The sequence below is a fragment of the Cryptomeria japonica genome, unplaced genomic scaffold, assembly GCF_030272615.1.
Source record: "Cryptomeria japonica unplaced genomic scaffold, Sugi_1.0 HiC_scaffold_55, whole genome shotgun sequence".
NCBI lineage: Eukaryota > Viridiplantae > Streptophyta > Pinopsida > Cupressales > Cupressaceae > Cryptomeria > Cryptomeria japonica.
The window spans coordinates 460628-487500 of NW_026728877.1; the positions used below are offsets into that span (position 1 = coordinate 460628).

At 63.7% G+C, this 26873-nt stretch overlaps 5 non-coding genes across 5 annotated transcripts; all 5 read left to right on the plus strand.

Annotated features, from left to right (window-relative positions):
* Nucleotides 1–606: 606 nt before the first annotated feature.
* LOC131863092 (5S ribosomal RNA) lies at nucleotides 607–725 on the plus strand. Its single transcript, XR_009362027.1, has one exon. It is a non-coding gene; the product is annotated as a 5S ribosomal RNA (ribosomal RNA).
* A 5915-nt stretch (nucleotides 726–6640) lies between these two features.
* On the plus strand, nucleotides 6641–6759 carry LOC131863093 (5S ribosomal RNA). The gene has a single exon (XR_009362028.1). It is a non-coding gene; the product is annotated as a 5S ribosomal RNA (ribosomal RNA).
* A 5915-nt stretch (nucleotides 6760–12674) lies between these two features.
* Nucleotides 12675–12793, plus strand: LOC131863094 (5S ribosomal RNA). Its single transcript, XR_009362029.1, has one exon. It is a non-coding gene; the product is annotated as a 5S ribosomal RNA (ribosomal RNA).
* Nucleotides 12794–18708: 5915 nt separating this feature from the next.
* LOC131863095 (5S ribosomal RNA) lies at nucleotides 18709–18827 on the plus strand. Its single transcript, XR_009362030.1, has one exon. It is a non-coding gene; the product is annotated as a 5S ribosomal RNA (ribosomal RNA).
* Nucleotides 18828–24741: 5914 nt separating this feature from the next.
* LOC131863096 (5S ribosomal RNA) lies at nucleotides 24742–24860 on the plus strand. Its single transcript, XR_009362031.1, has one exon. It is a non-coding gene; the product is annotated as a 5S ribosomal RNA (ribosomal RNA).
* The last annotated feature ends 2013 nt before the right edge of the window (nucleotides 24861–26873 follow it).

A 26873-nucleotide genomic window follows, 5' to 3' on the forward strand; every position in this document is an offset into this window, starting at 1 on the left:
CCCACTTTTGGCCTGTGGCCTTTTCGGGGTCGATTCTCGTTTTGGGCATCAGAGCATGTTTCTTCTCCTAAAACCCAATATTTGTTTATTAAGTCTCGGAACACATTTTTGTTCTCGTGGACCCATCATGGGTCTTGGAACGCATTTGTGGTCCTTGGGTCCCATTTTGCATCCCGAAACTTGTGTTTTGGTGCTTGATCCCTATTTTGGGTGCCCACCTTGCACCAAGTGCGCACCCGGGGCAAACCGAGCGCCTTGGTGCACCGGGGCAAGATCGAGCGTGCACCCGAGGCGCCCCGAACATGCACCAAGGTGCACTCGGCCCACATGTGAGCGCAGGTCGTTGCGCCCGAGGTGGTGTGTGGGCACCGCGTTGCAGACGGGACACTGCACGCACACGACGCCCCGTCCAGGTGCACGCACGTAGGCCGGGCCGGGTGCACACCCGACGCCCTAGCAAGGTGCGCGCACCCGGGCAGGGCTCACACTTGGCGAACGGGGCGCACTTCGCGAGGGAGGGTGTGCACCTCGACGGGGGTGGGTGGCCGGGGTGGATTCGCACGTGGGTCGCGGTTTGCTAAGTACACACTGCGACAAGCTCATAACGGGTGCGATCATACCAGCGTTAGTGCACCGGATCCCATCAGAACTCCGCAGTTAAGCGCGCTTGGGCCGGAGTAGTACTGGGATGGGTGACCTCCCGGGAAGTCCCGGTGTTGCACCCTTTCTTAGTTTTTCGCCGGGCGTCGCAATGCTATTTGAATAAACCTTTTGCCCGTTTGCGTTCTCGTCGGGGCCGGGCCGGGCCGGGGTGCGCTGCCCGCACTACCGCGCGCGCGGGGGCGACACCGAGCGCGCACCCGAGGCGCCCCGAGCACACAGGCCACGGTGCAACCCGGGCGTTGTGCGCGCACCCCGGTGCGCCCGAGGTGCTGCGCGCGCACCCAGGTGAAATCGGTGTGCACCTCGGCCAGTGCGCGCTCGGTCGAGTCGCGCACGTTGGCCAAGGTGCACGGTGATGTTTCTTACTCTAAGGTTCCGCACCAGACGCCCGGGACAGGTGAGCGAAGCTGGGCGGGGCCGGGTGCGCGGCCGGGGCAGGTGCACGCAGCTGGAGAGAGCTTTGGAGCACACCAGAGGTGCGCACCTTGGAGCACACTTCGGAGCGCACCAATGATGCGCTCCATTCAAAAGTTTCCTGAAAAGGCAAAAAAAGTTGAGATTATAGAATTTCCCACTTGAGAGATTGTAAAAAAAAAAAATTTAAAATGAAGGAAACGCGGGTGCCAAGGTGTGCGCGCCCGGGTGCGCAGCCCAGCCAAGGTGTGCGCACCAAGGCGCCCACCCTGGCGAAGGTGCACGCAAGGTGCGCACCCGAGGCAAACCGGACAATTAACCCAACTTTCGACTTCGCGCGCACCTGCGCACCTTGGAGCGCACTTCGGAGCGCTCCTTGTTGCGCACCAATCTTGGGCACCTCGGAGTGCACCATGGCGCCCACCAAGGTGCGCACCCGGGGCAAACCGAGCTCCGACTTCGTGCGCACCTTGGAGCGCACGAAAGGTGCGCACCATGGCGCCCACCAAGGTGCGCAGCCCAGCCAAGGCGTGCGCATCAAGGTGCGCACCCTGGCGAAGGTGCGCACCCGGGGCAAACCGAGCTCCGACTTCGTGCGCACCTTGGAGCGCACAAAGGGTGCGCAACCCAGCCAAGGTGTGCGCACCCCGGGCAAACCGAGCTCCGAATCGTGCGCACCTTGGAGCACACTTCGGAGCCCTCCTTGGTGCGCACCGATGTTGCGCACCTCGGAGCGCACCCGGGGAAAACAATGCAATTAACCCGACTTTCGACTTCGTGGGCACCTCGGAGCGCTCTCGGGTTCGCACCTCGGAGCACACCGAGGTGCGCACCTTTGATGCGCTGCCTTCACCAATTTCCAGAAAAGGCAAGAAAACATTGAGAAGGTGTGCGCACCGAGGTGCCCACCCTGGCGAAGGTGCACGCGAGGTGCGCACCCGGGGCAAACCGGGCTCCGACTTCGTGCACGCCATGCTGCGCACCTTGGAGGGCCATGGTGCGCACCTTGGAGCACACTTCGGAGCGCTCAATGGTGCCCAACCCAGCCAAGGTGCCCACCGCGGCGAAGGTGCACGCGAGGTGCGCACCCGGGGCAAACCGGGCTCCGACTTCGTGCACGCCGCACCTTGGAGCACACTTCGGAGCGCTCCTTGGTGCGCACCAGGGCGCGCAACCCAGCCGAGGTGCCCACCCCGGCGAAGGTGCACGCGGGGTGCGCACCCGAGGCAAACCGGGCTCCGACTTCGTGCACGCCATGGTGCCCACCGCGGCGAAGGTGCACGCGAGGTGCGCACCCGGGGCAAACCGGGCTCCGACTTCGTGCACGCCGCACCTTGGAGCACACTTCGGAGCGCTCCTTGGTGCGCACCAGGGCGCGCAACCCAGCCGAGGTGCCCACCCCGGCGAAGGTGCACGCGAGGTGCGCACCCGGGGCAAACCGGGCTCCGACTTCGTGCACGCCATGGTGCCCACCGCGGCGAAGGTGCACGCGAGGTGCGCACCCGGGGCAAACCGGGCTCCGACTTCGTGCACGCCGCACCTTGGAGCACACTTCGGAGCGCTCCTTGGTGCGCACCATGGTGCCCACCAGGGCGCGCAACCCCGCCGAAGGTGCACGCGAGGTGCACACCCGGGGCAAACCGGGCTCCGACTTCGTGCACGCCGCACCTTGGAGCACACTTCGGAGCGCTCCTTGGTGCGCACCAGGGCGCGCAACCCCGCCGAAGGTGCACGCGAGGTGCGCACCCGGGGCAAACCGGGCTCCGACTTCGTGCACGCCATGGTGCGCACCAGGGTGCCCACCGCGGCGAAGGTGCGCACCCGGGGCAAACCGGGCTCCGACTTCGTGCACGCCGCACCTTGGAGCACACTTCGGAGCGCTCCTTGGTGCGCACCAGGGCGCGCAACCCAGCCGAGGTGCCCACCCCGGCGAAGGTGCACGCGAGGTGCGCACCCGGGGCAAACCGGGCTCCGACTTCGTGCACGCCATGGTGCCCACCGCGGCGAAGGTGCGCACCCGGGGCAAACCGGGCTAGGACTTCGTGCACGCCGCACCTTGGAGCACACTTCGGAGCGCTCCTTGGTGCGCACCATGGTGCCCACCAGGCCGCGCAACCCAGCCAAGGTGTGCGCACCAAGGTGCACGCGAGGTGCGCACCCGGGGCAAACCGGGGTCCGGCTTCGTGCACGCCGCACCTTGGAGCACACATCGGGGCGCTCCCGGGTTCGCACCGGCGTTGCGCACCGTGGTGGGCACCTCGGAGCGCACCGTGGTGGGCACCTCGGAGCACACCAAGGTGGGCAGCGAGGTGCGCACCTTTGATGCGATGCCTTCACTAATTTCCATAAAAGGCAAAAGAAAACGAGATTTTAAAATTTCCGTTTTGAAAGATAGTGAGAAAAAGGGAATGCTGGTGCCATCTTGAGCCCGCCCTGGTGCGCAGCCCAGCCAAGGTGTGCGCACCAAGGTGCCCACCCTGGCGAAGGTGCGCGCCCGGGCAATTAACCCAACTTCCAACTTCGCGCGCGCCAGGGTGGGAGCGCACCCAACAACCGGGCCTGGGAAGAGCCAATGCGAGAAACCCCACCAAACGCTCTGACAAAAAAAGAGGGGGCGCTCCAGTAACCCCGCTTCGGAGCGCACCCTGGGCAAACCCAGCCAGGGTGCCCACCCCGGCCAAGGTGCAGGCGAGGTGCGCACCCGGGGCAAACCGGGCTCCGACAACGTGCACGCCGCACCTTGGAGCACACTTCGTAGCGCTCCCGGGTGCGCACCTCAGAGCACACCAAGGTGGGCAGCGAGGTGCGCACCTTTGATGCGCTGCCTTCACTAATTTCCAGAAAAGGCAAAAAAAAGAGGAGATTTTAAAATTTCCGTTTTGAAAGATAGTGAAAAAAACGGAACGCGGGTGCCATCTTGAGCCCGCCCAGGTGCACAGCCCAGGTAAGGTGCCCACCCTGGCAAAGGTGCGCACCCGGGCAATTAACCCTACTTCCGACTTCGTGCGCGCCAGGGTGGCAACCGGGCCTGGGAAGAGCCAATGCGAGAAACCCCACCAAACGCTCCGACAAAAAAAGAGGCGGCGCTCCAATAACCCCGCTTCGGAGCGCAGCCGGGGCAAACCCAGCCAAGGTGCCCACCCCGACGAAGGTGCACGCGAGGTGCGCACCCGGGGCAAACCGGGCTCCGACAACGTGCACGCAGCACCTTGGAGCACACTTCGAAGCACTCCCGGGTGCCCACCGGCGTTGCGCACCGTGGTGGGCAGCGAGGTGCGCACCTTTGATGCGCTGCCTTCACTAATTTCCAGAAAAGGCAAAAAAAAATGAGATTTTAAAATTTCCGTTTTGAAAGATAGTGAAAAAAACGGAACGCGGGTGCCATCTTGAGCCCGCCCTGGTGCGCAGCCCAGGCAAGGCATGCGCACCAAGGTGCCCACCCGCGGTGCACGCCCGGGGCAAACCGGGCTCCGACTTCGTGCAGGCCGCACCTTGGAGCACACTTCGGAGCGCTCCTTGGTGCGCACCATGGTGCCCACCAGGGCGCACCCGGGGCAAACCGGGCTCCGACTTCGTGCACGCCGCACCTTGGAGCACACATCGGAGCGCTCCCAGGTTCGCACCAGCGTTGCGCACCTTTGATGCGCTGCCTTCACTAATTTCCAGAAAAGGCAAAAAAAAACGATATTTTAAAATTTCCGTTCTGAAAGATAGTGAAAAAAACGGAACGCGGGTGCCATCTTGAGCCCTTCCTGGTGCGCAGCCCAGGCAAGTTGTGCGCACCAAGGTGCCCACCCTGGCGGAGGTGCGCGCCCGGGGCAAACCGGGCTCCGACTTCGTGCACTGCATGGTGCCCACCAAGGCGCGCAACCCAGCCAAGGTGCCCACCGCAGCGAAGGTGCACGCGAGGTGCGCACCCGAGGTGCACACCCGGGGCAAACCGAGCTCCGACTTCGTGCACGCCGCACCTTGGAGCACACTTCAGAGCGCTCCTTGGTGCGCACCAGGGCGCGCAACCCAGCCAAGGTGCTCACCCCGGCGAAGGTGCACGCGAGGTGCGCACCCGGGGCAAGCCGGGCTCGGACTTCGTGCACGCCGCACCTTGGAGCACACATCGGAGCGCTCCCGGGTTCGCACCAGCATTGCGCACCTTTGATGCGCTGCCTTCACTAATTTCCAGAAAAGGCAAAAAAAAAAAAAAAACGAGATTTTAAAATTTCCGTTTTGAAAGATAGTGAAAAAAACGGAACGCGGGTGCCATCTTGAGCCCGCCCTGGTGTGCAGCCCAGGCAAGTTGTGCGCACCAAGGCACCCACCCTGGCCAAGGTGGGTCACGGGGTGGGTCCTAGGGTGGGTAACGGGGTGGGTACTAAGGTGCGTGCCAAGGTGGGTCATGGGGTGGGTGCCAAGGTGGGCACCAGGGTGGGTGTGCACCAACCCTAGCCAGGGTAGGTCACGGGGTGGTTGTCGGGGTGGGCGTCAAGGAGCCAAGGTGGGTGGCAAGTAGCCAAGTTGCGTGCCAAGGTGGGTGTCGGGGTGGGTGCCAAGGATCCAAGGTGGGTGCCAAGGAACCAAGGTGGGTGTCTGGGTGGGTGCCGAGGTGGGAGCCAGGGTGGGTCCCAAGGTGAGTGCAAAGGTGGGTGCCAGGGTCAAGGTGAGTGCCAATGTGGGTTCCAAGGTGCCAGGGTCAGGGTGAGTGCCAATGTGGGTTCAAAGGTGCTAAGTTGGGTGCGAGGTTGGGTGCGAGGGTGGGTGGGTGCCAAGGTGTGCTAGGTGGAAGCCCGGGTGGGTCGGCATCCCATGGGTGTCGAGTTGGGTGCCTGATGGGTGCTTCTTGTCAAGTTTTAGTCGTCGGGACTCATTTCGAGCCTTAGAGGTCGTTTCTTGTCCGGTTGCCCTGTCTTCGACCTGGGAACCCAATTTTGGTCCTCGGGTCCCATTTTTTTTTGTCTCGCATCCCACTTTTGGCCTGTGGCCTTTTCGGGGTCGATTCTCGTTTTGGGCATCAGAGCATGTTTCTTCTCCTAAAACCCAATATTTGTTTATTAAGTCTCGGAACACATTTTTGTTCTCGTGGACCCATCATGGGTCTTGGAACGCATTTGTGGTCCTTGGGTCCCATTTTGCATCCCGAAACTTGTGTTTTGGTGCTTGATCCCTATTTTGGGTGCCCACCTTGCACCAAGTGCGCACCCGGGGCAAACCGAGCGCCTTGGTGCACCGGGGCAAGATCGAGCGTGCACCCGAGGCGCCCCGAACATGCACCAAGGTGCACTCGGCCCACATGTGAGCGCAGGTCGTTGCGCCCGAGGTGGTGTGTGGGCACCGCGTTGCAGACGGGACACTGCACGCACACGACGCCCCGTCCAGGTGCACGCACGTAGGCCGGGCCGGGTGCACACCCGACGCCCTAGCAAGGTGCGCGCACCCGGGCAGGGCTCACACTTGGCGAACGGGGCGCACTTCGCGAGGGAGGGTGTGCACCTCGACGGGGGTGGGTGGCCGGGGTGGATTCGCACGTGGGTCGCGGTTTGCTAAGTACACACTGCGACAAGCTCATAACGGGTGCGATCATACCAGCGTTAGTGCACCGGATCCCATCAGAACTCCGCAGTTAAGCGCGCTTGGGCCGGAGTAGTACTGGGATGGGTGACCTCCCGGGAAGTCCCGGTGTTGCACCCTTTCTTAGTTTTTCGTCGGGCGTCGCAATGCTATTTGAATAAACCTTTTGCCCGTTTGCGTTCTCGTCGGGGCCGGGCCGGGCCGGGGTGCGCTGCCCGCACTACCGCGCGCGCGGGGGCGACACCGAGCGCGCACCCGAGGCGCCCCGAGCACACAGGCCACGGTGCAACCCGGGCGTTGTGCGCGCACCCCGGTGCGCCCGAGGTGCTGCGCGCGCACCCAGGTGAAATCGGTGTGCACCTCGGCCAGTGCGCGCTCGGTCGAGTCGCGCACGTTGGCCAAGGTGCACGGTGATGTTTCTTAATCTAATGTTCCGCACCAGACGCCCGGGACAGGTGAGCGAAGCTGGGCGGGGCCGGGTGCGCGGCCGGGGCAGGTGCACGCAGCTGGAGAGAGCTTTGGAGCACACCAGAGGTGCGCACCTTGGAGCACACTTCGGAGCGCACCAATGATGCGCTCCATTCAAAAGTTTCCTGAAAAGGCAAAAAAAGTTGAGATTATAGAATTTCCCACTTGAGAGATTGTAAAAAAAAAAAATTTAAAATGAAGGAAACGCGGGTGCCAAGGTGTGCGCGCCCGGGTGCGCAGCCCAGCCAAGGTGTGCGCACCAAGGCGCCCACCCTGGCGAAGGTGCACGCAAGGTGCGCACCCGAGGCAAACCGGACAATTAACCCAACTTTCGACTTCGCGCGCACCTGCGCACCTTGGAGCGCACTTCGGAGCGCTCCTTGGTGCGCACCAATCTTGGGCACCTCGGAGTGCACCATGGCGCCCACCAAGGTGCGCACCCGGGGCAAACCGAGCTCCGACTTCGTGCGCACCTTGGAGCGCACGAAAGGTGCGCACCATGGCGCCCACCAAGGTGCGCAGCCCAGCCAAGGCGTGCGCATCAAGGTGCGCACCCTGGCGAAGGTGCGCACCCGGGGCAAACCGAGCTCCGACTTCGTGCGCACCTTGGAGCGCACAAAGGGTGCGCAACCCAGCCAAGGTGTGCGCACCCCGGGCAAACCGAGCTCCGAATCGTGCGCACCTTGGAGCACACTTCGGAGCCCTCCTTGGTGCGCACCGATGTTGCGCACCTCGGAGCGCACCCGGGGAAAACAATGCAATTAACCCGACTTTCGACTTCGTGGGCACCTCGGAGCGCTCTCGGGTTCGCACCTCGGAGCACACCGAGGTGCGCACCTTTGATGCGCTGCCTTCACCAATTTCCAGAAAAGGCAAGAAAACATTGAGAAGGTGTGCGCACCGAGGTGCCCACCCTGGCGAAGGTGCACGCGAGGTGCGCACCCGGGGCAAACCGGGCTCCGACTTCGTGCACGCCATGCTGCGCACCTTGGAGGGCCATGGTGCGCACCTTGGAGCACACTTCGGAGCGCTCAATGGTGCCCAACCCAGCCAAGGTGCCCACCGCGGCGAAGGTGCACGCGAGGTGCGCACCCGGGGCAAACCGGGCTCCGACTTCGTGCACGCCGCACCTTGGAGCACACTTCGGAGCGCTCCTTGGTGCGCACCAGGGCGCGCAACCCAGCCGAGGTGCCCACCCCGGCGAAGGTGCACGCGGGGTGCGCACCCGGGGCAAACCGGGCTCCGACTTCGTGCACGCCATGGTGCCCACCGCGGCGAAGGTGCACGCGAGGTGCGCACCCGGGGCAAACCGGGCTCCGACTTCGTGCACGCCGCACCTTGGAGCACACTTCGGAGCGCTCCTTGGTGCGCACCAGGGCGCGCAACCCAGCCGAGGTGCCCACCCCGGCGAAGGTGCACGCGAGGTGCGCACCCGGGGCAAACCGGGCTCCGACTTCGTGCACGCCATGGTGCCCACCGCGGCGAAGGTGCACGCGAGGTGCGCACCCGGGGCAAACCGGGCTCCGACTTCGTGCACGCCGCACCTTGGAGCACACTTCGGAGCGCTCCTTGGTGCGCACCATGGTGCCCACCAGGGCGCGCAACCCCGCCGAAGGTGCACGCGAGGTGCGCACCCGGGGCAAACCGGGCTCCGACTTCGTGCACGCCGCACCTTGGAGCACACTTCGGAGCGCTCCTTGGTGCGCACCAGGGCGCGCAACCCCGCCGAAGGTGCACGCGAGGTGCGCACCCGGGGCAAACCGGGCTCCGACTTCGTGCACGCCATGGTGCGCACCAGGGTGCCCACCGCGGCGAAGGTGCGCACCCGGGGCAAACCGGGCTCCGACTTCGTGCACGCCGCACCTTGGAGCACACTTCGGAGCGCTCCTTGGTGCGCACCAGGGCGCGCAACCCAGCCGAGGTGCCCACCCCGGCGAAGGTGCACGCGAGGTGCGCACCCGGGGCAAACCGGGCTCCGACTTCGTGCACGCCATGGTGCCCACCGCGGCGAAGGTGCGCACCCGGGGCAAACCGGGCTAGGACTTCGTGCACGCCGCACCTTGGAGCACACTTTGGAGCGCTCCTTGGTGCGCACCATGGTGCCCACCAGGCCGCGCAACCCAGCCAAGGTGTGCGCACCAAGGTGCACGCGAGGTGCGCACCCGGGGCAAACCGGGGTCCGGCTTCGTGCACGCCGCACCTTGGAGCACACATCGGGGCGCTCCCGGGTTCGCACCGGCGTTGCGCACCGTGGTGGGCACCTCGGAGCGCACCGTGGTGGGCACCTCGGAGCACACCAAGGTGGGCAGCGAGGTGCGCACCTTTGATGCGATGCCTTCACTAATTTCCATAAAAGGCAAAAAAAAACGAGATTTTAAAATTTCCGTTTTGAAAGATAGTGAGAAAAAGGGAATGCTGGTGCCATCTTGAGCCCGCCCTGGTGCGCAGCCCAGCCAAGGTGTGCGCACCAAGGTGCCCACCCTGGCGAAGGTGCGCGCCCGGGCAATTAACCCAACTTCCAACTTCGCGCGCGCCAGGGTGGGAGCGCACCCAACAACCGGGCCTGGGAAGAGCCAATGCGAGAAACCCCACCAAACGCTCTGACAAAAAAAGAGGGGGCGCTCCAGTAACCCCGCTTCGGAGCGCACCCTGGGCAAACCCAGCGAGGGTGCCCACCCCGGCCAAGGTGCAGGCGAGGTGCGCACCCGGGGCAAACCGGGCTCCGACAACGTGCACGCCGCACCTTGGAGCACACTTCGTAGCGCTCCCGGGTGCGCACCTCAGAGCACACCAAGGTGGGCAGCGAGGTGCGCACCTTTGATGCGCTGCCTTCACTAATTTCCAGAAAAGGCAAAAAAAAGAGGAGATTTTAAAATTTCCGTTTTGAAAGATAGTGAAAAAAACGGAACGCGGGTGCCATCTTGAGCCCGCCCTGGTGCACAGCCCAGGTAAGGTGCCCACCCTGGCAAAGGTGCGCACCCGGGCAATTAACCCTACTTCCGACTTCGTGCGCGCCAGGGTGGCAACCGGGCCTGGGAAGAGCCAATGCGAGAAACCCCACCAAACGCTCCGACAAAAAAAGAGGCGGCGCTCCAATAACCCCGCTTCGGAGCGCAGCCGGGGCAAACCCAGCCAAGGTGCCCACCCCGACGAAGGTGCACGCGAGGTGCGCACCCGGGGCAAACCGGGCTCCGACAACGTGCACGCAGCACCTTGGAGCACACTTCGAAGCACTCCCGGGTGCCCACCGGCGTTGCGCACCGTGGTGGGCAGCGAGGTGCGCACCTTTGATGCGCTGCCTTCACTAATTTCCAGAAAAGGCAAAAAAAAATGAGATTTTAAAATTTCCGTTTTGAAAGATAGTGAAAAAAACGGAACGCGGGTGCCATCTTGAGCCCGCCCTGGTGCGCAGCCCAGGCAAGGCATGCGCACCAAGGTGCCCACCCGCGGTGCACGCCCGGGGCAAACCGGGCTCCGACTTCGTGCAGGCCGCACCTTGGAGCACACTTCGGAGCGCTCCTTGGTGCGCACCATGGTGCCCACCAGGGCGCACCCGGGGCAAACCGGGCTCCGACTTCGTGCACGCCGCACCTTGGAGCACACATCGGAGCGCTCCCAGGTTCGCACCAGCGTTGCGCACCTTTGATGCGCTGCCTTCACTAATTTCCAGAAAAGGCAAAAAAAAACGATATTTTAAAATTTCCGTTCTGAAAGATAGTGAAAAAAACGGAACGCGGGTGCCATCTTGAGCCCTTCCTGGTGCGCAGCCCAGGCAAGTTGTGCGCACCAAGGTGCCCACCCTGGCGGAGGTGCGCGCCCGGGGCAAACCGGGCTCCGACTTCGTGCACTGCATGGTGCCCACCAAGGCGCGCAACCCAGCCAAGGTGCCCACCGCAGCGAAGGTGCACGCGAGGTGCGCACCCGAGGTGCACACCCGGGGCAAACCGAGCTCCGACTTCGTGCACGCCGCACCTTGGAGCACACTTCAGAGCGCTCCTTGGTGCGCACCAGGGCGCGCAACCCAGCCAAGGTGCTCACCCCGGCGAAGGTGCACGCGAGGTGCGCACCCGGGGCAAGCCGGGCTCGGACTTCGTGCACGCCGCACCTTGGAGCACACATCGGAGCGCTCCCGGGTTCGCACCAGCATTGCGCACCTTTGATGCGCTGCCTTCACTAATTTCCAGAAAAGGCAAAAAAAAAAAAAAAACGAGATTTTAAAATTTCCGTTTTGAAAGATAGTGAAAAAAACGGAACGCGGGTGCCATCTTGAGCCCGCCCTGGTGTGCAGCCCAGGCAAGTTGTGCGCACCAAGGCACCCACCCTGGCCAAGGTGGGTCACGGGGTGGGTCCTAGGGTGGGTAACGGGGTGGGTACTAAGGTGCGTGCCAAGGTGGGTCATGGGGTGGGTGCCAAGGTGGGCACCAGGGTGGGTGTGCACCAACCCTAGCCAGGGTAGGTCACGGGGTGGTTGTCGGGGTGGGCGTCAAGGAGCCAAGGTGGGTGGCAAGTAGCCAAGTTGCGTGCCAAGGTGGGTGTCGGGGTGGGTGCCAAGGATCCAAGGTGGGTGCCAAGGAACCAAGGTGGGTGTCTGGGTGGGTGCCGAGGTGGGAGCCAGGGTGGGTCCCAAGGTGAGTGCAAAGGTGGGTGCCAGGGTCAAGGTGAGTGCCAATGTGGGTTCCAAGGTGCCAGGGTCAGGGTGAGTGCCAATGTGGGTTCAAAGGTGCTAAGTTGGGTGCGAGGTTGGGTGCGAGGGTGGGTGGGTGCCAAGGTGTGCTAGGTGGAAGCCCGGGTGGGTCGGCATCCCATGGGTGTCGAGTTGGGTGCCTGATGGGTGCTTCTTGTCAAGTTTTAGTCGTCGGGACTCATTTCGAGCCTTAGAGGTCGTTTCTTGTCCGGTTGCCCTGTCTTCGACCTGGGAACCCAATTTTGGTCCTCGGGTCCCATTTTTTTTTGTCTCGCATCCCACTTTTGGCCTGTGGCCTTTTCGGGGTCGATTCTCGTTTTGGGCATCAGAGCATGTTTCTTCTCCTAAAACCCAATATTTGTTTATTAAGTCTCGGAACACATTTTTGTTCTCGTGGACCCATCATGGGTCTTGGAACGCATTTGTGGTCCTTGGGTCCCATTTTGCATCCCGAAACTTGTGTTTTGGTGCTTGATCCCTATTTTGGGTGCCCACCTTGCACCAAGTGCGCACCCGGGGCAAACCGAGCGCCTTGGTGCACCGGGGCAAGATCGAGCGTGCACCCGAGGCGCCCCGAACATGCACCAAGGTGCACTCGGCCCACATGTGAGCGCAGGTCGTTGCGCCCGAGGTGGTGTGTGGGCACCGCGTTGCAGACGGGACACTGCACGCACACGACGCCCCGTCCAGGTGCACGCACGTAGGCCGGGCCGGGTGCACACCCGATGCCCTAGCAAGGTGCGCGCACCCGGGCAGGGCTCACACTTGGCGAACGGGGCGCACTTCGCGAGGGAGGGTGTGCACCTCGACGGGGGTGGGTGGCCGGGGTGGATTCGCACGTGGGTCGCGGTTTGCTAAGTACACACTGCGACAAGCTCATAACGGGTGCGATCATACCAGCGTTAGTGCACCGGATCCCATCAGAACTCCGCAGTTAAGCGCGCTTGGGCCGGAGTAGTACTGGGATGGGTGACCTCCCGGGAAGTCCCGGTGTTGCACCCTTTCTTAGTTTTTCGCCGGGCGTCGCAATGCTATTTGAATAAACCTTTTGCCCGTTTGCGTTCTCGTCGGGGCCGGGCCGGGCCGGGGTGCGCTGCCCGCACTACCGCGCGCGCGGGGGCGACACCGAGCGCGCACCCGAGGCGCCCCGAGCACACAGGCCACGGTGCAACCCGGGCGTTGTGCGCGCACCCCGGTGCGCCCGAGGTGCTGCGCGCGCACCCAGGTGAAATCGGTGTGCACCTCGGCCAGTGCGCGCTCGGTCGAGTCGCGCACGTTGGCCAAGGTGCACGGTGATGTTTCTTACTCTAAGGTTCCGCACCAGACGCCCGGGACAGGTGAGCGAAGCTGGGCGGGGCCGGGTGCGCGGCCGGGGCAGGTGCACGCAGCTGGAGAGAGCTTTGGAGCACACCAGAGGTGCGCACCTTGGAGCACACTTCGGAGCGCACCAATGATGCGCTCCATTCAAAAGTTTCCTGAAAAGGCAAAAAAAGTTGAGATTATAGAATTTCCCACTTGAGAGATTGTAAAAAAAAAAAATTTAAAATGAAGGAAACGCGGGTGCCAAGGTGTGCGCGCCCGGGTGCGCAGCCCAGCCAAGGTGTGCGCACCAAGGCGCCCACCCTGGCGAAGGTGCACGCAAGGTGCGCACCCGAGGCAAACCGGACAATTAACCCAACTTTCGACTTCGCGCGCACCTGCGCACCTTGGAGCGCACTTCGGAGCGCTCCTTGGTGCGCACCAATCTTGGGCACCTCGGAGTGCACCATGGCGCCCACCAAGGTGCGCACCCGGGGCAAACCGAGCTCCGACTTCGTGCGCACCTTGGAGCGCACGAAAGGTGCGCACCATGGCGCCCACCAAGGTGCGCAGCCCAGCCAAGGCGTGCGCATCAAGGTGCGCACCCTGGCGAAGGTGCGCACCCGGGGCAAACCGAGCTCCGACTTCGTGCGCACCTTGGAGCGCACAAAGGGTGCGCAACCCAGCCAAGGTGTGCGCACCCCGGGCAAACCGAGCTCCGAATCGTGCGCACCTTGGAGCACACTTCGGAGCCCTCCTTGGTGCGCACCGATGTTGCGCACCTCGGAGCGCACCCGGGGAAAACAATGCAATTAACCCGACTTTCGACTTCGTGGGCACCTCGGAGCGCTCTCGGGTTCGCACCTCGGAGCACACCGAGGTGCGCACCTTTGATGCGCTGCCTTCACCAATTTCCAGAAAAGGCAAGAAAACATTGAGAAGGTGTGCGCACCGAGGTGCCCACCCTGGCGAAGGTGCACGCGAGGTGCGCACCCGGGGCAAACCGGGCTCCGACTTCGTGCACGCCATGCTGCGCACCTTGGAGGGCCATGGTGCGCACCTTGGAGCACACTTCGGAGCGCTCAATGGTGCCCAACCCAGCCAAGGTGCCCACCGCGGCGAAGGTGCACGCGAGGTGCGCACCCGGGGCAAACCGGGCTCCGACTTCGTGCACGCCGCACCTTGGAGCACACTTCGGAGCGCTCCTTGGTGCGCACCAGGGCGCGCAACCCAGCCGAGGTGCCCACCCCGGCGAAGGTGCACGCGGGGTGCGCACCCGGGGCAAACCGGGCTCCGACTTCGTGCACGCCATGGTGCCCACCGCGGCGAAGGTGCACGCGAGGTGCGCACCCGGGGCAAACCGGGCTCCGACTTCGTGCACGCCGCACCTTGGAGCACACTTCGGAGCGCTCCTTGGTGCGCACCAGGGCGCGCAACCCAGCCGAGGTGCCCACCCCGGCGAAGGTGCACGCGAGGTGCGCACCCGGGGCAAACCGGGCTCCGACTTCGTGCACGCCATGGTGCCCACCGCGGCGAAGGTGCACGCGAGGTGCGCACCCGGGGCAAACCGGGCTCCGACTTCGTGCACGCCGCACCTTGGAGCACACTTCGGAGCGCTCCTTGGTGCGCACCATGGTGCCCACCAGGGCGCGCAACCCCGCCGAAGGTGCACGCGAGGTGCGCACCCGGGGCAAACCGGGCTCCGACTTCGTGCACGCCGCACCTTGGAGCACACTTCGGAGCGCTCCTTGGTGCGCACCAGGGCGCGCAACCCCGCCGAAGGTGCACGCGAGGTGCGCACCCGGGGCAAACCGGGCTCCGACTTCGTGCACGCCATGGTGCGCACCAGGGTGCCCACCGCGGCGAAGGTGCGCACCCGGGGCAAACCGGGCTCCGACTTCGTGCACGCCGCACCTTGGAGCACACTTCGGAGCGCTCCTTGGTGCGCACCAGGGCGCGCAACCCAGCCGAGGTGCCCACCCCGGCGAAGGTGCACGCGAGGTGCGCACCCGGGGCAAACCGGGCTCCGACTTCGTGCACGCCATGGTGCCCACCGCGGCGAAGGTGCGCACCCGGGGCAAACCGGGCTAGGACTTCGTGCACGCCGCACCTTGGAGCACACTTTGGAGCGCTCCTTGGTGCGCACCATGGTGCCCACCAGGCCGCGCAACCCAGCCAAGGTGTGCGCACCAAGGTGCACGCGAGGTGCGCACCCGGGGCAAACCGGGGTCCGGCTTCGTGCACGCCGCACCTTGGAGCACACATCGGGGCGCTCCCGGGTTCGCACCGGCGTTGCGCACCGTGGTGGGCACCTCGGAGCGCACCGTGGTGGGCACCTCGGAGCACACCAAGGTGGGCAGCGAGGTGCGCACCTTTGATGCGATGCCTTCACTAATTTCCATAAAAGGCAAAAAAAAACGAGATTTTAAAATTTCCGTTTTGAAAGATAGTGAGAAAAAGGGAATGCTGGTGCCATCTTGAGCCCGCCCTGGTGCGCAGCCCAGCCAAGGTGTGCGCACCAAGGTGCCCACCCTGGCGAAGGTGCGCGCCCGGGCAATTAACCCAACTTCCAACTTCGCGCGCGCCAGGGTGGGAGCGCACCCAACAACCGGGCCTGGGAAGAGCCAATGCGAGAAACCCCACCAAACGCTCTGACAAAAAAAGAGGGGGCGCTCCAGTAACCCCGCTTCGGAGCGCACCCTGGGCAAACCCAGCGAGGGTGCCCACCCCGGCCAAGGTGCAGGCGAGGTGCGCACCCGGGGCAAACCGGGCTCCGACAACGTGCACGCCGCACCTTGGAGCACACTTCGTAGCGCTCCCGGGTGCGCACCTCAGAGCACACCAAGGTGGGCAGCGAGGTGCGCACCTTTGATGCGCTGCCTTCACTAATTTCCAGAAAAGGCAAAAAAAAGAGGAGATTTTAAAATTTCCGTTTTGAAAGATAGTGAAAAAAACGGAACGCGGGTGCCATCTTGAGCCCGCCCTGGTGCACAGCCCAGGTAAGGTGCCCACCCTGGCAAAGGTGCGCACCCGGGCAATTAACCCTACTTCCGACTTCGTGCGCGCCAGGGTGGCAACCGGGCCTGGGAAGAGCCAATGCGAGAAACCCCACCAAACGCTCCGACAAAAAAAGAGGCGGCGCTCCAATAACCCCGCTTCGGAGCGCAGCCGGGGCAAACCCAGCCAAGGTGCCCACCCCGACGAAGGTGCACGCGAGGTGCGCACCCGGGGCAAACCGGGCTCCGACAACGTGCACGCAGCACCTTGGAGCACACTTCGAAGCACTCCCGGGTGCCCACCGGCGTTGCGCACCGTGGTGGGCAGCGAGGTGCGCACCTTTGATGCGCTGCCTTCACTAATTTCCAGAAAAGGCAAAAAAAAATGAGATTTTAAAATTTCCGTTTTGAAAGATAGTGAAAAAAACGGAACGCGGGTGCCATCTTGAGCCCGCCCTGGTGCGCAGCCCAGGCAAGGCATGCGCACCAAGGTGCCCACCCGCGGTGCACGCCCGGGGCAAACCGGGCTCCGACTTCGTGCAGGCCGCACCTTGGAGCACACTTCGGAGCGCTCCTTGGTGCGCACCATGGTGCCCACCAGGGCGCACCCGGGGCAAACCGGGCTCCGACTTCGTGCACGCCGCACCTTGGAGCACACATCGGAGCGCTCCCAGGTTCGCACCAGCGTTGCGCACCTTTGATGCGCTGCCTTCACTAATTTCCAGAAAAGGCAAAAAAAAACGATATTTTAAAATTTCCGTTCTGAAAGATAGTGAAAAAAACGGAACGCGGGTGCCATCTTGAGCCCTTCCTGGTGCGCAGCCCAGGCAAGTTGTGCGCACCAAGGTGCCCACCCTGGCGGAGGTGCGCGCCCGGGGCAAACCGGGCTCCGACTTCGTGCACTGCATGGTGCCCACCAAGGCGCGCAACCCAGCCAAGGTGCCCACCGCAGCGAAGGTGCACGCGAGGTGCGCACCCGAGGTGCACACCCGGGGCAAACCGAGCTCCGACTTCGTGCACGCCGCACCTTGGAGCACACTTCAGAGCGCTCCTTGGTGCGCACCAGGGCGCGCAACCCAGCCAAGGTGCTCACCCCGGCGAAGGTGCACGCGAGGTGCGCACCCGGGGCAAGCCGGGCTCGGACTTCGTGCACGCCGCACCTTGGAGCACACATCGGAGCGCTCCCGGGTTCGCACCAGCATTGCGCACCTTTGATGCGCTGCCTTCACTAATTTCCAGAAAAGGCAAAAAAAAAAAAAAAACGAGATTTTAAAATTTCCGTTTTGAAAGATAGTGAAAAAAACGGAACGCGGGTGCCATCTTGAGCCCGCCCTGGTGTGCAGCCCAGGCAAGTTGTGCGCACCAAGGCACCCACCCTGGCCAAGGTGGGTCACGGGGTGGGTCCTAGGGTGGGTAACGGGGTGGGTACTAAGGTGCGTGCCAAGGTGGGTCATGGGGTGGGTGCCAAGGTGGGCACCAGGGTGGGTGTGCACCAACCCTAGCCAGGGTAGGTCACGGGGTGGTTGTCGGGGTGGGCGTCAAGGAGCCAAGGTGGGTGGCAAGTAGCCAAGTTGCGTGCCAAGGTGGGTGTCGGGGTGGGTGCCAAGGATCCAAGGTGGGTGCCAAGGAACCAAGGTGGGTGTCTGGGTGGGTGCCGAGGTGGGAGCCAGGGTGGGTCCCAAGGTGAGTGCAAAGGTGGGTGCCAGGGTCAAGGTGAGTGCCAATGTGGGTTCCAAGGTGCCAGGGTCAGGGTGAGTGCCAATGTGGGTTCAAAGGTGCTAAGTTGGGTGCGAGGTTGGGTGCGAGGGTGGGTGGGTGCCAAGGTGTGCTAGGTGGAAGCCCGGGTGGGTCGGCATCCCATGGGTGTCGAGTTGGGTGCCTGATGGGTGCTTCTTGTCAAGTTTTAGTCGTCGGGACTCATTTCGAGCCTTAGAGGTCGTTTCTTGTCCGGTTGCCCTGTCTTCGACCTGGGAACCCAATTTTGGTCCTCGGGTCCCATTTTTTTTTGTCTCGCATCCCACTTTTGGCCTGTGGCCTTTTCGGGGTCGATTCTCGTTTTGGGCATCAGAGCATGTTTCTTCTCCTAAAACCCAATATTTGTTTATTAAGTCTCGAAACACATTTTTGTTCTCGTGGACCCATCATGGGTCTTGGAACGCATTTGTGGTCCTTGGGTCCCATTTTGCATCCCGAAACTTGTGTTTTGGTGCTTGATCCCTATTTTGGGTGCCCACCTTGCACCAAGTGCGCACCCGGGGCAAACCGAGCGCCTTGGTGCACCGGGGCAAGATCGAGCGTGCACCCGAGGCGCCCCGAACATGCACCAAGGTGCACTCGGCCCACATGTGAGCGCAGGTCGTTGCGCCCGAGGTGGTGTGTGGGCACCGCGTTGCAGACGGGACACTGCACGCACACGACGCCCCGTCCAGGTGCACGCACGTAGGCCGGGCCGGGTGCACACCCGACGCCCTAGCAAGGTGCGCGCACCCGGGCAGGGCTCACACTTGGCGAACGGGGCGCACTTCGCGAGGGAGGGTGTGCACCTCGACGGGGGTGGGTGGCCGGGGTGGATTCGCACGTGGGTCGCGGTTTGCTAAGTACACACTGCGACAAGCTCATAACGGGTGCGATCATACCAGCGTTAGTGCACCGGATCCCATCAGAACTCCGCAGTTAAGCGCGCTTGGGCCGGAGTAGTACTGGGATGGGTGACCTCCCGGGAAGTCCCGGTGTTGCACCCTTTTTTAGTTTTTCGCCGGGCGTCGCAATGCTATTTGAATAAACCTTTTGCCCGTTTGCGTTCTCGTCGGGGCCGGGCCGGGCCGGGGTGCGCTGCCCGCACTACCGCGCGCGCGGGGGCGACACCGAGCGCGCACCCGAGGCGCCCCGAGCACACAGGCCACGGTGCAACCCGGGCGTTGTGCGCGCACCCCGGTGCGCCCGAGGTGCTGCGCGCGCACCCAGGTGAAATCGGTGTGCACCTCGGCCAGTGCGCGCTCGGTCGAGTCGCGCACGTTGGCCAAGGTGCACGGTGATGTTTCTTACTCTAAGGTTCCGCACCAGACGCCCGGGACAGGTGAGCGAAGCTGGGCGGGGCCGGGTGCGCGGCCGGGGCAGGTGCACGCAGCTAGAGAGAGCTTTGGAGCACACCAGAGGTGCGCACCTTGGAGCACACTTCGGAGCGCACCAATGATGCGCTCCATTCAAAAGTTTCCTGAAAAGGCAAAAAAAGTTGAGATTATAGAATTTCCCACTTGAGAGATTGTAAAAAAAAAAAATTTAAAATGAAGGAAACGCGGGTGCCAAGGTGTGCGCGCCCGGGTGCGCAGCCCAGCCAAGGTGTGCGCACCAAGGCGCCCACCCTGGCGAAGGTGCACGCAAGGTGCGCACCCGAGGCAAACCGGACAATTAACCCAACTTTCGACTTCGCGCGCACCTGCGCACCTTGGAGCGCACTTCGGAGCGCTCCTTGGTGCGCACCAATCTTGGGCACCTCGGAGTGCACCATGGCGCCCACCAAGGTGCGCACCCGGGGCAAACCGAGCTCCGACTTCGTGCGCACCTTGGAGCGCACGAAAGGTGCGCACCATGGCGCCCACCAAGGTGCGCAGCCCAGCCAAGGCGTGCGCATCAAGGTGCGCACCCTGGCGAAGGTGCGCACCCGGGGCAAACCGAGCTCCGACTTCGTGCGCACCTTGGAGCGCACAAAGGGTGCGCAACCCAGCCAAGGTGTGCGCACCCCGGGCAAACCGAGCTCCGAATCGTGCGCACCTTGGAGCACACTTCGGAGCCCTCCTTGGTGCGCACCGATGTTGCGCACCTCGGAGCGCACCCGGGGAAAACAATGCAATTAACCCGACTTTCGACTTCGTGGGCACCTCGGAGCGCTCTCGGGTTCGCACCTCGGAGCACACCGAGGTGCGCACCTTTGATGCGCTGCCTTCACCAATTTCCAGAAAAGGCAAGAAAACATTGAGAAGGTGTGCGCACCGAGGTGCCCACCCTGGCGAAGGTGCACGCGAGGTGCGCACCCGGGGCAAACCGGGCTCCGACTTCGTGCACGCCATGCTGCGCACCTTGGAGGGCCATGGTGCGCACCTTGGAGCACACTTCGGAGCGCTCAATGGTGCCCAACCCAGCCAAGGTGCCCACCGCGGCGAAGGTGCACGCGAGGTGCGCACCCGGGGCAAACCGGGCTCCGACTTCGTGCACGCCGCACCTTGGAGCACACTTCGGAGCGCTCCTTGGTGCGCACCAGGGCGCGCAACCCAGCCGAGGTGCCCACCCCGGCGAAGGTGCACGCGGGGTGCGCACCCGGGGCAAACCGGGCTCCGACTTCGTGCACGCCATGGTGCCCACCGCGGCGAAGGTGCACGCGAGGTGCGCACCCGGGGCAAACCGGGCTCCGACTTCGTGCACGCCGCACCTTGGAGCACACTTCGGAGCGCTCCTTGGTGCGCACCAGGGCGCGCAACCCAGCCGAGGTGCCCACCCCGGCGAAGGTGCACGCGAGGTGCGCACCCGGGGCAAACCGGGCTCCGACTTCGTGCACGCCATGGTGCCCACCGCGGCGAAGGTGCACGCGAGGTGCGCACCCGGGGCAAACCGGGCTCCGACTTCGTGCACGCCGCACCTTGGAGCACACTTCGGAGCGCTCCTTGGTGCGCACCATGGTGCCCACCAGGGCGCGCAACCCCGCCGAAGGTGCACGCGAGGTGCGCACCCGGGGCAAACCGGGCTCCGACTTCGTGCACGCCGCACCTTGGAGCACACTTCGGAGCGCTCCTTGGTGCGCACCAGGGCGCGCAACCCCGCCGAAGGTGCACGCGAGGTGCGCACCCGGGGCAAACCGGGCTCCGACTTCGTGCACGCCATGGTGCGCACCAGGGTGCCCACCGCGGCGAAGGTGCGCACCCGGGGCAAACCGGGCTCCGACTTCGTGCACGCCGCACCTTGGAGCACACTTCGGAGCGCTCCTTGGTGCGCACCAGGGCGCGCAACCCAGCCGAGGTGCCCACCCCGGCGAAGGTGCACGCGAGGTGCGCACCCGGGGCAAACCGGGCTCCGACTTCGTGCACGCCATGGTGCCCACCGCGGCGAAGGTGCGCACCCGGGGCAAACCGGGCTAGGACTTCGTGCACGCCGCACCTTGGAGCACACTTTGGAGCGCTCCTTGGTGCGCACCATGGTGCCCACCAGGCCGCGCAACCCAGCCAAGGTGTGCGCACCAAGGTGCACGCGAGGTGCGCACCCGGGGCAAACCGGGGTCCGGCTTCGTGCACGCCGCACCTTGGAGCACACATCGGGGCGCTCCCGGGTTCGCACCGGCGTTGCGCACCGTGGTGGGCACCTCGGAGCGCACCGTGGTGGGCACCTCGGAGCACACCAAGGTGGGCAGCGAGGTGCGCACCTTTGATGCGATGCCTTCACTAATTTCCATAAAAGGCAAAAAAAAACGAGATTTTAAAATTTCCGTTTTGAAAGATAGTGAGAAAAAGGGAATGCTGGTGCCATCTTGAGCCCGCCCTGGTGCGCAGCCCAGCCAAGGTGTGCGCACCAAGGTGCCCACCCTGGCGAAGGTGCGCGCCCGGGCAATTAACCCAACTTCCAACTTCGCGCGCGCCAGGGTGGGAGCGCACCCAACAACCGGGCCTGGGAAGAGCCAATGCGAGAAACCCCACCAAACGCTCTGACAAAAAAAGAGGGGGCGCTCCAGTAACCCCGCTTCGGAGCGCACCCTGGGCAAACCCAGCGAGGGTGCCCACCCCGGCCAAGGTGCAGGCGAGGTGCGCACCCGGGGCAAACCGGGCTCCGACAACGTGCACGCCGCACCTTGGAGCACACTTCGTAGCGCTCCCGGGTGCGCACCTCAGAGCACACCAAGGTGGGCAGCGAGGTGCGCACCTTTGATGCGCTGCCTTCACTAATTTCCAGAAAAGGCAAAAAAAAGAGGAGATTTTAAAATTTCCGTTTTGAAAGATAGTGAAAAAAACGGAACGCGGGTGCCATCTTGAGCCCGCCCTGGTGCACAGCCCAGGTAAGGTGCCCACCCTGGCAAAGGTGCGCACCCGGGCAATTAACCCTACTTCCGACTTCGTGCGCGCCAGGGTGGCAACCGGGCCTGGGAAGAGCCAATGCGAGAAACCCCACCAAACGCTCCGACAAAAAAAGAGGCGGCGCTCCAATAACCCCGCTTCGGAGCGCAGCCGGGGCAAACCCAGCCAAGGTGCCCACCCCGACGAAGGTGCACGCGAGGTGCGCACCCGGGGCAAACCGGGCTCCGACAACGTGCACGCAGCACCTTGGAGCACACTTCGAAGCACTCCCGGGTGCCCACCGGCGTTGCGCACCGTGGTGGGCAGCGAGGTGCGCACCTTTGATGCGCTGCCTTCACTAATTTCCAGAAAAGGCAAAAAAAAATGAGATTTTAAAATTTCCGTTTTGAAAGATAGTGAAAAAAACGGAACGCGGGTGCCATCTTGAGCCCGCCCTGGTGCGCAGCCCAGGCAAGGCATGCGCACCAAGGTGCCCACCCGCGGTGCACGCCCGGGGCAAACCGGGCTCCGACTTCGTGCAGGCCGCACCTTGGAGCACACTTCGGAGCGCTCCTTGGTGCGCACCATGGTGCCCACCAGGGCGCACCCGGGGCAAACCGGGCTCCGACTTCGTGCACGCCGCACCTTGGAGCACACATCGGAGCGCTCCCAGGTTCGCACCAGCGTTGCGCACCTTTGATGCGCTGCCTTCACTAATTTCCAGAAAAGGCAAAAAAAAACGATATTTTAAAATTTCCGTTCTGAAAGATAGTGAAAAAAACGGAACGCGGGTGCCATCTTGAGCCCTTCCTGGTGCGCAGCCCAGGCAAGTTGTGCGCACCAAGGTGCCCACCCTGGCGGAGGTGCGCGCCCGGGGCAAACCGGGCTCCGACTTCGTGCACTGCATGGTGCCCACCAAGGCGCGCAACCCAGCCAAGGTGCCCACCGCAGCGAAGGTGCACGCGAGGTGCGCACCCGAGGTGCACACCCGGGGCAAACCGAGCTCCGACTTCGTGCACGCCGCACCTTGGAGCACACTTCAGAGCGCTCCTTGGTGCGCACCAGGGCGCGCAACCCAGCCAAGGTGCTCACCCCGGCGAAGGTGCACGCGAGGTGCGCACCCGGGGCAAGCCGGGCTCGGACTTCGTGCACGCCGCACCTTGGAGCACACATCGGAGCGCTCCTGGGTTCGCACCAGCATTGCGCACCTTTGATGCGCTGCCTTCACTAATTTCCAGAAAAGGCAAAAAAAAAAAAAAACGAGATTTTAAAATTTCCGTTTTGAAAGATAGTGAAAAAAACGGAACGCGGGTGCCATCTTGAGCCCGCCCTGGTGTGCAGCCCAGGCAAGTTGTGCGCACCAAGGCACCCACCCTGGCCAAGGTGGGTCACGGGGTGGGTCCTAGGGTGGGTAACGGGGTGGGTACTAAGGTGCGTGCCAAGGTGGGTCATGGGGTGGGTGCCAAGGTGGGCACCAGGGTGGGTGTGCACCAACCCTAGCCAGGGTAGGTCACGGGGTGGTTGTCGGGGTGGGCGTCAAGGAGCCAAGGTGGGTGGCAAGTAGCCAAGTTGCGTGCCAAGGTGGGTGTCGGGGTGGGTGCCAAGGATCCAAGGTGGGTGCCAAGGAACCAAGGTGGGTGTCTGGGTGGGTGCCGAGGTGGGAGCCAGGGTGGGTCCCAAGGTGAGTGCAAAGGTGGGTGCCAGGGTCAAGGTGAGTGCCAATGTGGGTTCCAAGGTGCCAGGGTCAGGGTGAGTGCCAATGTGGGTTCAAAGGTGCTAAGTTGGGTGCGAGGTTGGGTGCGAGGGTGGGTGGGTGCCAAGGTGTGCTAGGTGGAAGCCCGGGTGGGTCGGCATCCCATGGGTGTCGAGTTGGGTGCCTGATGGGTGCTTCTTGTCAAGTTTTAGTCGTCGGGACTCATTTCGAGCCTTAGAGGTCGTTTCTTGTCCGGTTGCCCTGTCTTCGACCTGGGAACCCAATTTTGGTCCTCGGGTCCCATTTTTTTTTGTCTCGCATCCCACTTTTGGCCTGTGGCCTTTTCGGGGTCGATTCTCGTTTTGGGCATCAGAGCATGTTTCTTCTCCTAAAACCCAATATTTGTTTATTAAGTCTCGGAACACATTTTTGTTCTCGTGGACCCATCATGGGTCTTGGAACGCATTTGTGGTCCTTGGGTCCCATTTTGCATCCCGAAACTTGTGTTTTGGTGCTTGATCCCTATTTTGGGTGCCCACCTTGCACCAAGTGCGCACCCGGGGCAAACCGAGCGCCTTGGTGCACCGGGGCAAGATCGAGCGTGCACCCGAGGCGCCCCGAACATGCACCAAGGTGCACTCGGCCCACATGTGAGCGCAGGTCGTTGCGCCCGAGGTGGTGTGTGGGCACCGCGTTGCAGACGGGACACTGCACGCACACGACGCCCCGTCCAGGTGCACGCACGTAGGCCGGGCCGGGTGCACACCCGACGCCCTAGCAAGGTGCGCGCACCCGGGCAGGGCTCACACTTGGCGAACGGGGCGCACTTCGCGAGGGAGGGTGTGCACCTCGACGGGGGTGGGTGGCCGGGGTGGATTCGCACGTGGGTCGCGGTTTGCTAAGTACACACTGCGACAAGCTCATAACGGGTGCGATCATACCAGCGTTAGTGCACCGGATCCCATCAGAACTCCGCAGTTAAGCGCGCTTGGGCCGGAGTAGTACTGGGATGGGTGACCTCCCGGGAAGTCCCGGTGTTGCACCCTTTTTTAGTTTTTCGCCGGGCGTCGCAATGCTATTTGAATAAACCTTTTGCCCGTTTGCGTTCTCGTCGGGGCCGGGCCGGGCCGGGGTGCGCTGCCCGCACTACCGCGCGCGCGGGGGCGACACCGAGCGCGCACCCGAGGCGCCCCGAGCACACAGGCCACGGTGCAACCCGGGCGTTGTGCGCGCACCCCGGTGCGCCCGAGGTGCTGCGCGCGCACCCAGGTGAAATCGGTGTGCACCTCGGCCAGTGCGCGCTCGGTCGAGTCGCGCACGTTGGCCAAGGTGCACGGTGATGTTTCTTACTCTAAGGTTCCGCACCAGACGCCCGGGACAGGTGAGCGAAGCTGGGCGGGGCCGGGTGCGCGGCCGGGGCAGGTGCACGCAGCTAGAGAGAGCTTTGGAGCACACCAGAGGTGCGCACCTTGGAGCACACTTCGGAGCGCACCAATGATGCGCTCCATTCAAAAGTTTCCTGAAAAGGCAAAAAAAGTTGAGATTATAGAATTTCCCACTTGAGAGATTGTAAAAAAAAAAAATTTAAAATGAAGGAAACGCGGGTGCCAAGGTGTGCGCGCCCGGGTGCGCAGCCCAGCCAAGGTGTGCGCACCAAGGCGCCCACCCTGGCGAAGGTGCACGCAAGGTGCGCACCCGAGGCAAACCGGACAATTAACCCAACTTTCGACTTCGCGCGCACCTGCGCACCTTGGAGCGCACTTCGGAGCGCTCCTTGGTGCGCACCAATCTTGGGCACCTCGGAGTGCACCATGGCGCCCACCAAGGTGCGCACCCGGGGCAAACCGAGCTCCGACTTCGTGCGCACCTTGGAGCGCACGAAAGGTGCGCACCATGGCGCCCACCAAGGTGCGCAGCCCAGCCAAGGCGTGCGCATCAAGGTGCGCACCCTGGCGAAGGTGCGCACCCGGGGCAAACCGAGCTCCGACTTCGTGCGCACCTTGGAGCGCACAAAGGGTGCGCAACCCAGCCAAGGTGTGCGCACCCCGGGCAAACCGAGCTCCGAATCGTGCGCACCTTGGAGCACACTTCGGAGCCCTCCTTGGTGCGCACCGATGTTGCGCACCTCGGAGCGCACCCGGGGAAAACAATGCAATTAACCCGACTTTCGACTTCGTGGGCACCTCGGAGCGCTCTCGGGTTCGCACCTCGGAGCACACCGAGGTGCGCACCTTTGATGCGCTGCCTTCACCAATTTCCAGAAAAGGCAAGAAAACATTGAGAAGGTGTGCGCACCGAGGTGCCCACCCTGGCGAAGGTGCACGCGAGGTGCGCACCCGGGGCAAACCGGGCTCCGACTTCGTGCACGCCATGCTGCGCACCTTGGAGGGCCATGGTGCGCACCTTGGAGCACACTTCGGAGCGCTCAATGGTGCCCAACCCAGCCAAGGTGCCCACCGCGGCGAAGGTGCACGCGAGGTGCGCACCCGGGGCAAACCGGGCTCCGACTTCGTGCACGCCGCACCTTGGAGCACACTTCGGAGCGCTCCTTGGTGCGCACCAGGGCGCGCAACCCAGCCGAGGTGCCCACCCCGGCGAAGGTGCACGCGGGGTGCGCACCCGGGGCAAACCGGGCTCCGACTTCGTGCACGCCATGGTGCCCACCGCGCCAAGGTGCACGCGAGGTGCGCACCCGGGGCAAACCGGGCTCCGACTTCGTGCACGCCGCACCTTGGAGCACACTTCGGAGCGCTCCTTGGTGCGCACCAGGGCGCGCAACCCAGCCGAGGTGCCCACCCCGGCGAAGGTGCACGCGAGGTGCGCACCCGGGGCAAACCGGGCTCCGACTTCGTGCACGCCATGGTGCCCACCGCGGCGAAGGTGCACGCGAGGTGCGCACCCGGGGCAAACCGGGCTCCGACTTCGTGCACGCCGCACCTTGGAGCACACTTCGGAGCGCTCCTTGGTGCGCACCATGGTGCCCACCAGGGCGCGCAACCCCACCAAACGCTCGGACAAAAAAAGAGGGGCCGCTCCAATAACCCCACTTCGGAGCGCAC